At 38.6% G+C, this 17,244-nt stretch overlaps 1 protein-coding gene across 4 annotated transcripts in view; it reads right to left on the bottom strand.

Moving 5' to 3' along the window:
• Nucleotides 1-2,400, bottom strand: part of LOC126278135 (host cell factor 1-like) — a 119,394-nt gene extending 116,994 nt beyond the window's left edge. For 2 of the 4 annotated variants that reach the window (XM_049978024.1, XM_049978026.1), the window contains exon 1: nt 2,139-2,364. The gene's annotated coding sequence lies outside the window, so the exon portion shown is untranslated. Of the gene's footprint in view, nt 1-2,138 lie in introns of all 4 variants that reach the window. The other 2 variants (XM_049978025.1, XM_049978023.1) reach the window with 2 other exon arrangements.
• Between the last annotated feature and the right edge of the window lie 14,844 nt (nt 2,401-17,244).

Below are 17,244 nucleotides of genomic sequence, written 5' to 3'. Positions count from 1 at the left end.
AATCCCATTTAGGTTGTTGATACTCTTGTTAGTTTTCGCCATTTTTCACTATTTCTTGTTTCTGTTGCCGCATATTGTATAGATCAATTTTAATATGATTTTGTGGTTTTTATATTAGATATTAGTTTCCCCCACTCAAAGTCTCAATTTTCCCACAATTGTCCATAAGTTTTGATGTTTATTATTAAGAGTTTGCACAACTCTATATTTTGCGATTATATGCGTTATGAAATAGATTACAATTAAGTTATTGGTTGCTATTTTCCAATCGTGTGAGTGTGTGTCTTTTGAGGTGTCATATGACGTCATAGCTCAAAGCTGACAGGTGGTATTGTATGCCATGTTCCATCCCTTGTGTTTTTATTAAAGGACATGATAAAGCTGATTTATTGCAGATCTGTAACAAAACAAGCAGAAATATGATTTAGAGACAAATGCAGGATGACAAATGAGAGGAAGGATCAACTGTGTGGGTTAGCTGTAGAGGCATAAGAACATAAGCCCAAAGCAGTATTATCTTTGAAATATGGGGCTATACCAATGAACAATCTCCTTATATAGTTTCGAGTTTACTTAGATGAATATTGTTTTTTTTTTTTTTTTTTTTTTTTTTTTTTTTTTTTTTTTTTTTTTTTGGGGGGGGGGGGGGAGAGAGAGAGAAAGAAAAGCAGTAAGGACAATGAAACTGCTTACCACCATCCCCCCAATTCTGAGACAGGGAGGTGCAATCAATTCGGTATCAGTCTGGAGATAACTGGGACACGTAACAGTTGTTTATTCATAGCAAGTGTACTATCATGATATCTTACGCTTTTTTAGTATTCAAAGAGAAATTAATATGAATTATCACTTCTCTCCCCCACATCTTATACTGGGTATACTCCATCATACAGCTCCACAGCAAAATTTTTAATGCCTTGACTTCATGGGCTCCTGAAGGCGAAGTAATATATTCTGAGCGACACGAGTTGTGGCAGTACCTACAAAATGTACAGACTGCTAAACACCACAAATGTGAATATAATCTGACATGGAAGGGTTAGGATGTTTTCTAACTTTGACAAATCGAAGCAGCACGACCCTTACACAGTTCAGTGTACCTAACACAACATATCAAATTCTCAAACATGAGTCTCCTGAGAAAATTGGGATGAGTGCTCGCAAAAATAATGAACTGTACGCCTACGTTTTTTTTACAAACCAGGAATTGTGTTACACTCACTATGACATGGCTAAGCATACAACTGAAAAACTAGTCCCAATCAGTGTGTTCAACTGACATGATCTTACTACTGAGGAAGAAAGACAGGATCAATGTCCTATCAACGATAGGCCTACAGTTACTAGAGATGGACAGTAAGTTATGACTACCTAAGAGTGAGAAAGAATTCGGTCGTACCCCTTTTCAAACTAACTTATTTCTAATAACAGTACAGTGCGATAACATCTGTGCCACTTTGCTCAGCCGTTTTACTAACATCACAATAAAAACGTTTCAACCAGAAATCAACAGAAAATTATTTTTCATTAGCCTGCGTACGTTATCTATTTCACCTTTGAATAACTAAATCGATTATCGCCAGAGGCAAATACAACCTTTAATTTCGACAAAAATGCACGAATTCCTGATGAGTACAAATCTGTAACATTAATCTGACGAATACAACCTCATAATATTCTTTCCATTATGCCCACACACAAATAACGTTTCGGCATTAAGTTATCTCAGGCAGCTGCAATAATGGATACTACAGCAGATACTTTTTACATTGAGTTATAAATGTAGGTCTCCGCCTGGATTGCTAAGATTAGAACAAATACTTCATGATACATTTTTTTCGCAGCCAGATGAAGATCATGCCAGTAATTTGAATGTCTACTGCTACAGCACATATATAAACGTTACGCGACACTTATCAGTTGCTGTTCATAATAACTTGCGTAATGGTAAAAACAAACAAACAACCAAAGGTATACTTCATTATGTTTATGACAATTTAATATTGCGGTTGCCACTAATAAACACAAAGATGTATTTATTACACGAAGGTCCTATTTAACTCAAACACAAACACACTTCAACAAAATGTTTACACTGACGAACGCGCAAATGTACTTAAAAGATATACTACACATACCTAGGTTTGGTGATGCTCGTTAGTTTGCAGAAAATACTCTTTCTACAGTAACTACATCCAAAGATCTTTTAAATGTTGTGAAACGGTATCAACAACTTGCCCACTTTCGCGCGAACTTCTCTACGTACACAAATTCCAATATGAACACAGTTCAATAAACAATATTTGTGAACTGTTGTCACAGAAACTCGCGCATTCCGCCATCATACGACGCCGAGGTAAGATATTTCACTCATCTAATCTTCCAAAATATCGATACGATATCCTGATCGACTTTTGCTTAAATATTATCCTTGATTTCATCATTTCCATAGACTTAATAAAAATATCACCGAGCAGAAGACCAGCATTTCATTGCGATAACTTTTTTTTTGCTGCACAATGTAGTACAACAGCATCCTTTCACGTCATATTTCACAGTTGTTCTCGTAATACTGTTAAGTAAAGGCCACCAATTTAGTTGGTATTGAGACCCGCTCCTTGAATAAAGGTCGATTCACTCTGGCATTCACGTCACGTCAAAACATTCAACAATGCATATTCAATGACGACATTCGTACAGGGCGTCTCGTCACGGTAAAGTTTCCCGGGAAGAGAGTATTGAGGGTATCTGCTAACATTGAAACTTAACTTATATTATACTCATAGAATAGAATAGTGGATTTGTGTCGTTTTGTGTTCGTATCAAATTGCAAATGTTCTATGATGACTTGGATATTTGTTCATTGATTGGTCTTCCACAAACAAGGTCAGATACTTGGAAGTGAAAACTTATTTAGGTTTTACAATAACAGAACTGATACCTATGTTGTACATTAATAACATAAGCTGGTGACGCAATTTTCACAAAACAATATATTAAGCGAAAAAGTCAGCTCTAGTGAAGGAGAAATATTTTAAATCAGGAAAAATAAACATGATGGTAAAGGTAAACAAGCTCTATTTGTTCCTTTATTAATAGATTCTGATGTGTTTTTATTTATATGTTTTCGCTGGCAAATAAATGTCGATGTTTTGAAATGTTGTTTCACTTCCCAGCACTTTACCACAGAAAACTAATCAAGAACACATGTTATGAAGTTTGCTTTGATCATTCATAAACTCTATAATTGTTGATTTCTCAGTTCTGATACAACATGTTAAATTTCAGGTTGTGAACTGTATTATTTAATAAATTGAATGACATTTAAATATTTCTGTTGTACCAGCTACAGACTGGTTTATGCTTATTGCCGCAACAAAAGTGTTATCTTGTCAAGCGCTAACGAGCAGACTTTTAATAGACCAATGTTTTTAAATGTAGAAAACTTGTACTATTCCTAAATAATCAAGCAGGTCATGGGCCCAGATGTGTTACTGTGTAATTTAAAGTGAATTGAAGAAACACAAGTTGTAAGTTTTGTACACAAATGAAGTGAAATTTTTGAAATTAGCATATTACGACATTAATTTGTCGGAGTAACTTTTGGAGTCTGCTTGTGAATTTCAACTATGGATATGACAAGAGTGATAAACATTGGTTGGAATGGCAATCAAACTGGAATGCATGGAAATACAAACCAAATGCCTGTCTACATTGTGTTCCTGAAGTGCTTGACATTACTGAAGGTAGGTTAGTTAAACCTGTACACTCTGCAGAAGATTCTCCTGTTCAGGAAATAGACATATGTAAGAATGCATTAAATAATTATCTTAAGGCTGACAACAATGCTTTAATTGTATTGACTACGAATATAACAGAGAAAACATTGCAGAAAAACATGTGTCTCAATACATCTGGAGGAGTGGAGACTGATCTGTATAAAGTATTTGAGAGTGTTTCTGAAGATAAAGTTTATGAGCTTTTAATATGATTTTTTGGAATTGTGAAACACTCCAATGATGATATAGCAACTCATATATCAAAACTGAAAAATGTGTGGGATGACTTGAAACAAGAAATGGCCAAAGATGTAGAAAATAATCCAGAATTGCCCAATTTACTTTTATTTTGTAAAATTTTAGGTATGCTTTCAGATGGGTATTTCTCATTCAAATCAAGCTGAACGATTATATCAAAAAATGATGGGACTGTTAACAGCCTGACAACTTGACTTTGTCCATACAAGAAAGCTTTCTTGAGTACAGGGGGAGATTCTAAATCTCAAGACACTTGTAAGTGACTCATTGAAACAAGTCTCTAAACAACCACAGTTAAAAAAGAAAATTGTTTGCCATTATTGTAAGATGCCAAACAACATGATCAAAAAATGCCAAAAGTAGATTACAGATGTTCAGTGACAAAAGTATCAGAAAAGTGATGTGTCAGAAGTTGCTGAAACTCCAGATATGAACATGGTTCTCTTTGCTGAGACATTTACCATTATGTCATCTGAGAGTGATACTGGTAGCTGTCTGTAGCTAATGGTACAAAAAGTCATATCACCAATATTGACAACTTTTTCAGGACATTTGAACCATTTTCTACAGTATATACCGTTATATACATTAACATCAGCTGCTGGCAGGGGCACCATAGAAATGGAGCAGTAGTGAATGGAAAGTGGCACAAAATCACTTTCAGTAATGTATGATATGTACCAAAAATTAAAAAGAATCTGTTGTCTATCTTAGTGGCACAAGAAAAAAATCGGAAAAGTACATTTTTATCCACAACAGAAAGACGTTATTTTAAAATTGATTACATTACAAAAATAGTTGGCAATCAGTATCATTATGAAGGACTATTGAAATTAATGATTAGAAGCATTACACCTCCTATTCTTGCTTAAGTATATGAAATTGGTAGAGAAAACTTACTACTAATTGGTGCATGAAAGATTTGGATACCACATTAAGTGATATGTCGAGATGTTACTCTCCAAGATCTTGAACATAAATGTGGGATTGTGCTCTGAGCTCTGCGAAGGCTGTATTTATGGTAAAGCACATCACCTTCCATTTGAGTGTGGAAGGGAGTTTCTAAACTGTGAGGGCTGATTCATATGGATTTCTGTGGTGGTTTTCAAAAATCCAAGTCTCAGTATAATATTTTGTTGTATTCAAAGATGTTTACAGCAAATTTCTAGCCATTTACTTTGTCAAGGAAAAATCTAAAGTTGCTAATAACCTAAGGAAATTTATAACCAAAGCAAAGACTGCTGGAAATACAAGTAAAAACCTCTTAATTGACAATGGAGGAGAGTTCAACAATAAACAGACAATGGAGATTCAACAGATGGAAGGCATATTCCAACATTTCACTATGGCATACTCTCCACAGCAAAGTGGATGCAGTGAAAGAGAAAATCATACTCTTTATGAAACAGTCAGGGTTATGATGCATGCTCACAGAAACATTCCTCAGTCGTTTTGGGTTGAAATAATAAATTCTGTAACAGACATTCTGAATTGAATGGACCTTCCAGTACTGTAGGGGAATATCCATACAAAATATGATATCAATAGAAGCTTGCCATGAAGCATCTATATATTAGAGGGCCTAAATGTTATGTTCACATTCCAAAACAATTAATAGTGATAATGGATAGAAAAGTGGTAAAAGGGATTATGATGGGCTGTGAGCATGATGATGTTTATTGGAACTAGTGTGAAGAAAGTTATCAGCTAACAATATCATGGGATGTTATCTATGAAGAGAGAATTGTGCAAAAGGAAAGTTCATTAATTCCTGTGGATTTTGATCTCCTTCTTAGGAAATATCAAGAGTCGTCAGACGAATTAGAGAGCAAAGTGGAATTTAGTTTACCAACAGAAAATGTGTTCCATAGCTGTGATGATGAACTAAATGAAACTGAGGAGAAATTAGAACAATCTGATGAATAAAGGGTTGGGACACAACTGAGAGATCGCCAAAAAAATTCAAGTCTACATAATGCAGCTGATGATCTTTTGCGAGCCAGAATCTTGTTGTGACGCCATGAATATGAGCCAATGAGATGAGTGGGAAGCAGCAATGGATCAAGAAATGGTGGCACACCAAGAAAATGAAACTTTGGACAATTTAACTCCTGAAAAAAGGGCAAATCCGTGTATGTGGATCTACAAATTGAAGAAGAATGCTGAATATCAGTTAACAGATTCAAAGCAAGCTTGGTTATCGAAGGATTTTCTTAAAAGAAAGGATTCGGTTATGAACCAACTTTCAGCCCTGTGGCGAAGATGTTGACTACTCGAACATTACTCTTGTTGCAGTGAAGGAAAAGATGAACATTGCACAAATAGATGTGACTACTGCTTTGCTTTAAAGTGACCTGAAGGAAACGATATTTATGACACAGCCTGAAGGTTATAATGATGGCTCTATAAAAGTATGCTGACTAATGAAAAGCTCACATGGCCTGAAACCAGCACCATATTGCTCAAATAGAAGTTCACTAATTTCATCATGGGATTAGGATTTAAGAGAAGCAAAGTTGATTCATTGATTGAATGTATGGTTTAATTACACCAGCTGACTAGGGAAAGCCACTGATCTACAAGCTGTCAGCTAAACCTGATAGTGCTGGGCATCGAAATGAATCCTCCAGGTGTATAGATACACAACGAAACTCCCAACAAGCTACGACAAAAGCTAAAAAGCAATGATAATAAACACTAGCGCGACCTCTGTAAGCGTCGGAAAAGATGTATTTTGCTACTCCGGAAGGCAAATGACAAATGATAAAAACTTCGTTAATTTTTTTTGTCAATTATTACATAGTCTCTGTCTTTAGTTCCTGTGGGGAGAAGACATATTCTTGTGAGAAGTGTGTAGTAGACATTGTGTTACCTGAATAACGATTTTTATGAAAGTATGAAGTGTGAGAGTTCCTTTTAGTGCAAAACCACGAAAGTTTTCTTTTCTTCCGTGCACTGTGCGAATGTCATGTCACTGTAACTGCCTGCATCTGAAGAGGAAGTCTGATAAAAATTAGTATTGTATTCATGGTCAAAAATGAGAAGAAGTTATGGTGGAAGAAGAAGCATATAACCAAATTCTGTAAAGCTCAGTGGTGTAAAGCAAGCGAAATCGATCTAAGTTCACACCACCACTGACTTAAAATTTACAAGATCGGTAAATTAAAAGTGAAAGACAATTCATTCACTTCAAAATTCATAAAAATCAAACATGACCATAATCTAATTAATTCGATTAATAATAATTTTTAATATATATTTGCATACAAGGCGAGGCTACCCAGCGGCTGCCACCGTCAGACACTGTAGACAGAGAGTTCAACTTGGGGAGCCTGGGAGGCCAGAACATTTCTGCCAGCTACCAAAGGCCACAAACAGCAGATGCCCACCACTGGATTGTGACGCTGCAGAGTGACACATTCCTGGGTCAGCAAGGGCGCTGTCTTCGCTAGCTTCTGTTGAGCTGTTGCATCATTCCACTGTTCAGTGTATGTCACTCGTTGTGCACTAAACAGCCATATCTGAATCCAAGCCATTGACATCGAAACACTATACAGGTGGCTTCGAGTAGAAAAGAATGTACCTGCTGAGTACGGACTTTTGACTTTGCACTCACCACACTACAGGAGAACCCACCGCCCAGCTTCCTGAACACACAACTTTGCAGACAGATGTAACTTTGCTGCAAGATTACGAATAAATCTTCAGTCTAGTCACAAAATTTCTTTCTTTTGCCTTATAATCGTAATTTTGGTTATAATTGTTGGTGTTGTAACAAGTCATATGCTCCTGGAACTCAATAAATAGTACATTCGAGGGAGTACCTTGATCTATGACTTTCTGAAAGTCATTTGAGAAAAGTGCATATTGAGGATAACCCAATCTTTTTTTTTTCTTTCTTTGAAATCCACGATGATTGGCATGGAGATATTATATTTGAGCTTAGAACATGCTATAAAATTGTACAGAAAATGGTATGAAGACAAATGTATCAAAATTTAAGAATAACTAAGATAATTGTGTACTGCATGAATATTATGTTGGCTACAGTAATTTCTGCAATTGACTGTTTTTCACAAAATTTTATACAATTTTATAAAATTGTAAAATTCAAAATAAGAATAACAATGTTACTTCCAAAACATTACATGTGCACCTTACCAAAAGAGTTTGTCCTTAGTGAAATTACAGTCATGTTCTGTATCTAGCTGAAAATGTGAAAATGAAGAGGTCAATGTGAAGCACAATGGAGATAAGAAAAAATATTTTGCAAAACATACTTTAGAGGAGTTACAGGATAAGGTAACGATTAATAACATACAGCATTGTTGGAAACATGTAATTTCATAACTTCCAAAACATAAATAAAGCTTTGAAAAATAAACAAAAACAGAAAATATCTCAAATAACAACAAAACCATTAATGAGCGAGGGACTTACGTCTGTCAGCTATGTAACCTTGGCAATAGTAGGCAGTACTCTCTATAAGGAGTTGACATAACTGCATTGACAATAAATCTCAGTCCTATCAGATGAGCAGATGTCTCAAAAAGCCTTTGGTGGTGACTGATGGACTGCATTACGTCTCTCCAGAGTATCCCTGGTATTCTTTACAACATTCAGGATTTAGCATAACATGACATTTCGTTAATAAATACCATGGGACACTCTTAGGCTCTTCGAACAATGGAAGATAGTCACTTGAATATGGAGAAAAAAAACTAATATTTTAAGTTACTTGAGCTAGGTCAGAGCAAAACACTGACACCGGGTTTCTGTTTATGCAAAGCCCAGAATATATGCAGGAGCTGCACCTCATATGGGCATGAGTGGTGAATGAACATTGTCAATTACTGTGGTGGACTTGTTATTCAGCACAGCCACTGATGAAAAGTGTTATGAAAGCCCACTAAGGACTAATTAAAGACAAGATTATTTTGTTCAGCCACATCCTTGGAATATGTCCCCATAGTTTATTGTTCAATTTATTTTCTCCTATGAACAACTGTTGTAGTTTGTATATAGTTCATTAATTAACATGTTGTATATTTTAGCTTAGTTAAATAATCTTACATCAAATTTAAATTTGAAATAAACTCCCTTGTTTTATTCCTAAATCAAAGATTAACTTCTTCATATCTGGAAATGAAGATAATCTGTAGATGCACTAGTTTGAAATTTTTGATCCAACAAAATTTCACTGCACCACAAACTTATAGCTGTATTGGATGATGGAATGACAACTGAAAACCAGTTTGTGAAATAAATAATATAGAATATTACACCAGTATTGCATGTGTTTTCATTCTAAATGTATAAAATATTCTACCATTAGTTGATGGAATGGTTAATCAAAGCAATAACCAAGGAGCTTGTATTCGCAGTGAATGTCATGTAAAAAGTAATGTATTTGATTTACTCTACTGTAAGCGGACCGGAGAGAATGAGGAGCCTAGTACTCAATGTAAAGTACATTTTATTATTGTTTAATTTGACAATATATTGTTGAAATGATGAAACTCTGGTTATGAATTTTTTAAGTTGTTTGAGGAGAGAAATGAGCTCCTTTTCTAGCCAATTCACGAAATCTTTGAAGAAGAGGATCCAAGCATAGTGAAGAAGATTATTAGCTGGGAATAAACTGTAGTACAGATCTGGAAGATAAATTTATAGGCCACCATAGTATCCATGAGATATTAGCAAACAAGTCGAGTCCAAAAAAGTTGTGTGCTACTCTAGGAGGACGTATGTAACTGGTAGGTTCGACATCTCCCTATGAGCACTAGGCACACGACAAGGAGACCTCGCAGGACACTCCAAATTGTAGATATACATATCTATGAAAAATTCGTCCACCAGAACAGCTCAATGGAAAGAGGCATCATAGTACATTAAGAGGAATCTTGGCTCTACTGGTCGTTTGCGGCTATAAGTACAGTAGGGCTTACTTAATTTCTGTGCCTCTGGGCAACACCTGCAATCACATGAATTCTAGCCTTTTCTGATTCCTCCTGACAATCTTTCCTTTTGCATGCCATTCACAGATGGGATAGAATGGAGCAATTGTCATACACAGTACAGTGTCCTGCAGAGTAAATATAAGTTCATTTCTCCGGGCACTGTTTAAGATGCGAAGCCCTCCATTGTCATGGTTCCTTTTGTGAGCCCCATATTGGCCGCCAATTATGAAGTGTGCCTCATTTCCTAACAACCGTCCTTAATTATTGATGGGAGCCAGATTGTTGAAGGTAAACCAACAACAATCGGATTTATGGAGTTAAGACTGAGTTCGGGTAAAGTAGGTAGGGCTGTCAACAACATTGGCAGTACCTATTCTGTCCCTTTAATAGATGTCATATTTCATATGTTCTGTTAATTGTATCCTCAAAATGCATTACACACTGTCTCTGTTATTCCTTAACCACTATCCACCAATGACACTAATTTATTTGGCATCGACCAGTCGACAGGCGGAACAGTAGTGCAGCCTATATTATCACATACTACACATACCAATCAATGTGCTCTCCTAATGCTTCCACACTGTACAATTTAATCATGTGGTAGATGCAACCATCTAAAGTTGAACGTTTGAGTTACATTGCATCCGACTCTGATGTTGACCAACATCAACTCCATTTGGTACATAACGCGAATGATTCTACCGTTTTGATTCTGAATTTTTCTTCTTACATCTTCGAAAATTTTCGTGGGTGATTGAGTTCTACTGCACAGTGGTGTCTTTTTTATTAATACTGCGATTTTCTCTGCGTTTTGGTTTATTAACTGTAAGTAAGATGAGTACTTAATGTATGAATACTTTAATTTGATTTTCTTTTATTTCATAACTATTCTGTGCTTTTGCAATTGCTTGTGCATGAAGGACTGAATGGAGGCAGACAGACAGTGGGAGCCTGACATCCCAAACGTGTAGCCGTGGATAACCCACCTGAACATCCTGTATATTTACCTATGAACAAAATATGAGCCCAGAGCAAAAACTGGCAACTGGCGCATATTTGAGAGAAATGTGAAGTTCATGTCATAATACATAATGTCGTGGTATCCTTTCACAAATGCGTTAGTGAATCATACCTAGTATTGGTACACGCTGTGCGGGTCTATATAGTGAAGCAGGGGATACAACTCGTCAGCTTTGATCAATGGCGTTAGAATTGACCAGAGAGCATTTATTGCACAGATGAAAGAGCTGACAAGACAGTTCAGAAACAAAGGAATACGAGATACGAAAAATATAGTGACATATATCAAGGCAAGTAGTATTTTCACCTTAAGGATATCGTGTGTTTGCATGGTATTTTTTCTGTGGAAAATGAAGGGGAAAAATTTATCGAAATATTGGTAGCATAGAATACCTCACGTCACATATAGATGTGTTGTATCTCGAACCTCTTTCGAACTGTATTGGTTAGCTGCAGTGCGGGATACAAGTTTAGCGTATGTTGATTTCTTCATTTTCGTTAGCATTAAAATCCTGTTGTTCAGTTGAACTATATAGGTCAACTGAAGCATGGGATACAAATTTTACATATTTTGTTTCTTTCACCTCCGCTACCACTAATGGTCTGTTCTTATGTCGATAGTAGTACCACTGAATGCAGAAGGACCTACATACATAATATTTGTATCCCATACTTCCGTTGACATATATATATATATATACAGCTAACGAAAACGTAAAAATGGACGTATGTTACATTTGCAACCTGTACATCAGTTGAACTACGCGAAGAGGCAATAAGACGAAACATATACAATTTGTATCCCGTACTTCATTATGGGTCATATTTTTTTTCGCCTTCAATGCTAATAGTATCGACTGAAAATTATAGTTTTGATCACAGCAGTGCCAATAGTATCCCATTCTTTAGTTGAGCTATATAGTTATACATAAAATTTGTATCCCGCTCTCCAGTTGACATATATAGGTAAATCTCATCAATGTTAAATATGTCGTTCTTTTCGAATAGGTAGTGTCAGTGTAAAGGTCAACTGAAGGACGGGATACAAATTTTAGTTGTGTCAGGCGTTTCGCCTTTAATATTGCTAGTACAGATTCGAAAAAATTGTACTGATACCAGTGCTGGTTAACGAAAGAAGAACGACAGCTGTGAAATTTCTTCTACGTGCTGGAGTACACGAAAACATACGTAATGGTGTAATACAACAATGAAATACGTCAAAATAGTCAAATGAAGTAAAAGAAAAAATGGAAAACTGAACTTACCACACGGGAACTTCTTAAAAGAACCGTAGCTCGCCTAGGAAGACATCAACAAAAATCACATACCGACATACACAACAAACAAAACATTACGAAAACACACAGACACAGACACGCACAGACACACAAATTCAGCCCCCACCACCCACCACCCGTCCTTATGTGAAATTAGATAACATACTTCGGACGGAACATTTGCCCAACCCGTTTAACAAAACATTTAAATGGGCAATATGGTTCACATGGTTCAAATGGCTCTGAGCACTATGGGACTTAACTTCTGATGTCATCAGTCCCCTAGAACTTAGAACTACGCTAAACCTAACTAACCTAAGGACATCACACACATCCATGCCTGAGACAGGATTCGAACCAGCGACTGTAGCGGTCGCCCGGTTCCAGACTGTAGCGCCTAGAACCGCTCGGCCACAACGGGTGGCGGGCAATATGTTTGGGAAATACTACACCTGCATGAATATTCGTCTATGTGATGGCGTTTCCCCTTCCCTACAACAGATTTCACAGCTGACCAATAACCCTCTATGCTATTTGTGCAAACCCCTGTGGATAATGATCTGAACTCAATATTGTGATTAACTACCAGATGCTGAGAACCCCTTCCCCCTAAATCCCTATATGAAGAAAACCCATCTGAAATGACAATGGTACAATGGAACCCTCTGCAATGTGATCTTCAGTTAAGACGACCAAAACTTCCTTCCTTCGATTGGGTACTACTTTAAACACTACATCGTCACACCCTTGACCTGAAACTACCCCCCCCCCCCCCCCAACTCATAATCCCACCAAAGGTTCCCCCCTGTTGTACTTCCTTTTACCAAAATGCGACTCGTCAGTTTCAACCCCCCCCCCCCCCCCCCCCCAATTTCATGTATTCTCCACCAACTTCTCTACAAAAAGAGTACTCACACAACATTCATGGATACACTTTGCCATACGGGATATCTCAAACACCAGCAGTACGTGATTTTCATAATGTCTCTCAAGGTGAGCTTAGATTTTCTCGAACCACGTCCCTCGTCTAATGGACCGACACAACCGATCTTTGCTGCAGCGCCATACGAATAAGTCGTGAGTACGGCGACGAGATACACTTGCGAGGCGCGTATGTTCACCGCAGTCACGACATCGAACATACGCAGCAACGAGACCACACATTTGTAAAAAACAAATCGTAGCCAGCATGTCTACGCTCATAGCCTCTCTCAAATCATCCAAGTTCATCGGAACAGATAAATACATACCTACAAACGAAAATGAGATACTAAAAATTGTCGTAAAATAAGAAACTAGTAGACCAGTATCACTAAGAATGTAATTAAATACCGAATTAATTGCAAACAATCATTTATTTCAATAAATGCACATGAAGAAAATTTTGAGCAATATGTAACGATTTTTTTAAAAATCACATACAATTATTTTCATGTACAATGATAGCGCTTACCCAGCACAGAACTGTTTTATTATCAATGGCTGAAAATGAAGATATTATCTATGAGTAATGTATGACGTCATTGGTCAAAGCTGACAGGTTGCATCCCTTGCTTCACTAGCCCCACAGCAGGCTGTCGTTCGACTATTAGAAGCTGCGTGTATTTGATACGTTGGAACCAGATCACACAAAAGCAAAAGTGGTCGCAGTTACAGTAGACGACAAAAAATACAACAGCCTGTTCAGTCTATTCGAGCTTGCAGTTCGGTACCACATAACATGGAAGCAACGAAAGCATCACAGTTATGTCATAGCTATGCACAACCTACTTACATGCATGAAAGGTAAAAAATGTAAACAACATAATCAACGAATAACAAATCCAAAACACATATACACAAAACACAGCGCCTCTGGTGTCTGGCGCGAAATGTTTGACAGCGCTGTGTTTGTAAACAAGTGCACATGGCACACGTGACACAACATTAGGTAACTGCGTGATGTAGTCAGACCGAGGGTCAATCGTGCCACATAAGAATTTGGGATTAACAACGTGTGGAGATATGAAATGAAACCAATACCCTGCTGGAACAAGTTTAGAGATTTCCAGTTCACTCAAGATTTATTGTTGCAACAGTGCATGTGGTGTACCTGAAATGATTACATATACAGATCAATAGTACAATCGGTTCTGAGGTACCAGGTATCGAGACATGATGAAACACACATTTTAATGCGTGTTGTAGTCTCACAATGGCAATGCAGGCGCCATTCTGGTATGCAATCGTTTATACAGATGGTGGCTACTACCCTGAGATACGTTATTCCACGCATTGTCGACCTGTAAGAGTTGTTAACTGACGAGTCGCGCGAGCCAACGTCCCATCATATCCCACATGTGCTACATTGGAGGCAAGCCTGGAGATCGCGCTGATCAGAGAAGCTGCTGCACGTCCTACAGAGCACGTTGAGTTCCACGGACGAGCGTTATCCTCTTGGAACAAAACACTAACTTCATGTTTCAAAAACGGCAAAAGAACGAATCTAACAACATACTACACCTACCAAGCGCTGGTTAGCGTCCCCTTCAGAAACACTGATGGTGAACAAGAGCTGTGTCTTATCGTACCCCAGACCATAAGGCCTGGAGTGGGGCCAGAGTGCTCTATGAGAGAGAGAGAGAGAGAGAGAGAGAGAGAGAGAGAGAGAGAGAGAGAGCATTTACCAGGCCTGTGTCGTACCCACATACCACTCACTTGCGTGCAGGCTGAATCTGCTTTCTTCGCTGAAGACCACGACGCACTATTCCGTCTTCCAAGTGATCCTCTGCTCGTCGATACTGTGGTGTGTGTGGTAGACGGGTTAGAGATGTGCATGTCTATTCAAAATGGTTCAAATGACTCTGAGCACTATGGGACTTAACTTATGAGGTCATCAGTTCCCTAGAACTTAGAACTACTTAAACCTAACTAACCTAAGGACATCACACACATCCATGACCGAGGCAGGATTCGAGCCTGCGACCGTAGCGTCGCGCGGTTCCAGACTGTAGCGTCTAGAACCGCTCGGCCACCCCGGCCGGCTGCATGTCTGTAGTCCCATTGTTAATATCCGGTTCCCACATCTACGCTCATACCCCTGTTATCTGAGCTGTGGCGCTACCACTACTGCCCTTACAATACGACGATCCTGGAGGCAGTCTGTGCTGCGTGGGCGTCCAGAACCTTGTCTGCGGGTGTGACAATGTTCACGTGCCCACTCATACCAGCATCATTACACAACTGACGCATCACGACCAGCTTGTGTGTCAATTGTCTGAAGAGCCACTCGGAAGGCTACAATTTGGCCCCTTTCAAACTCTCTCAGTTGGCTGTTGGAAGCACGTGTGCTACTCTGTGGCATGGTAGCCTGCTCGTTTCACACTTTTGCACCACACAGAGCCTTCTGACTCTGGCAGCTATGCCACTACGCTATCTGTTGGCGGACGACGTTGAAACCATTATCAGTACATCTTCTATCACCCAGGTGGCAAGTGCCATCATCAGATCAAAATCGACGTCGTCTTTCAAGATCTACTATTTTTTTTCCAGCAGTGTATATAGCCTCAGATGTGGGCAAAGAATAATGGAAGGCTACAATTCATTGGTAGAGGATACTGGCGAGCTTCAGTTTGTCTTCCAAATAGATTGCTTACTAAACAAGTGAATGACCCATATGTAAATACTCTTCAAGTATGTAGGAGCCATTTCAGGGCGGACTAACAGAGGACATCTAGTTCGTAAGAAGGACGGTACGCCTAGTCACAAGTTTGTTTGACTGTCGCGAGAATATAACAGAAATGTTGAAGAATGTTAATTGATAGCTATTAAAAGAATAGTGCCGTACATCCTACGAGAATCTGTTTATAAAAATTCAAGAACCGTTGTTCAGGGTATAACTACGAATATTCTCCAGGGGCATACACTATGTGATCAAAAGTATCCTGACACCTGGCTGAAAATGTCTTACAAGTTCGTGGCAGCCTCCATCGGTAATGCTGGAATTCAACATGGTGTTGGCTCACCCTTAGCCTTGATGACAGCTTCCACTCTCGCAGGCATACGTACAATCATGTGGTGGAAGATTTATTTGGGAATGGAAGCCTATTCTTCACGGAGTGCTGCACTGAGGAGAGGTATCGATGTCAGTCGGTGAGGCCGGAAAGAAGTAAGCGTTCCAAAACATCCCAAAGGTGTTCTATAGAATTTAGGTGAGGACTCGGTGCAGGCTAGTCCATTACAGGGATGTCACTGTCGTGTAACCACTCCGCCACAGACCGTGAATTATGAACAGGTGTTTGATCGTGTTGAAAGATGCAATCGCCATCCCCGAATTGCTCTTCAACAGTGGAAAGCAAGAAGGTGCTTAAAACAGCAACGTAGGCCTGTGCTCTGATAATGCCACGTAGATCAACTAGGAGTGCAATCCCATTCCATGAAAAACACGACCACACCATAATACCACCCCCTCCTGTTGGCATTACAATCGCTGGCAGATGACGTTCACGGGGCATTCGTCATACCCACACCCTGCCATCGGATCGGCACATTGTGTACCGTGATTCGTCATTCCACACAACGTATTTCCATTGTTCAATCGTCCAATGTTTACGCTCCTTACATCAAGCGAGGCGTCTTTTGGCATTTACTGGCGTGATGTGTGGCTTATGAGTAGCCACTCGGGAATGAAATCCAAGTTTTCTCACCTCCCTCCTAACTGTCATGGTATTTGCAGTGGATCCTGATGCAGTTTGGAATGCCTGTGTGATGGTCTCGATAGATGTCTGCCTATTACACATTACAACCCTCTTCAACTGTCGGTGGTCTCTGTCAGTCAACAGACGAGGTCGGCCTGTACGCTTTTGTGCTATACGTGTCCCTTCACGTTTCCACTTTATTATCACATCGGAAACAGTGGACCTAGGGATGTTTAGAAGTGTGGGAATCTCGCGTACACAAGTGACACCC

The sequence above is a fragment of the Schistocerca gregaria genome, chromosome 6 (genome assembly GCF_023897955.1).
Source record: "Schistocerca gregaria isolate iqSchGreg1 chromosome 6, iqSchGreg1.2, whole genome shotgun sequence".
Lineage (NCBI taxonomy): Eukaryota > Metazoa > Arthropoda > Insecta > Orthoptera > Acrididae > Schistocerca > Schistocerca gregaria.
This window is presented reverse-complemented; position numbering and strand designations above follow the sequence as displayed.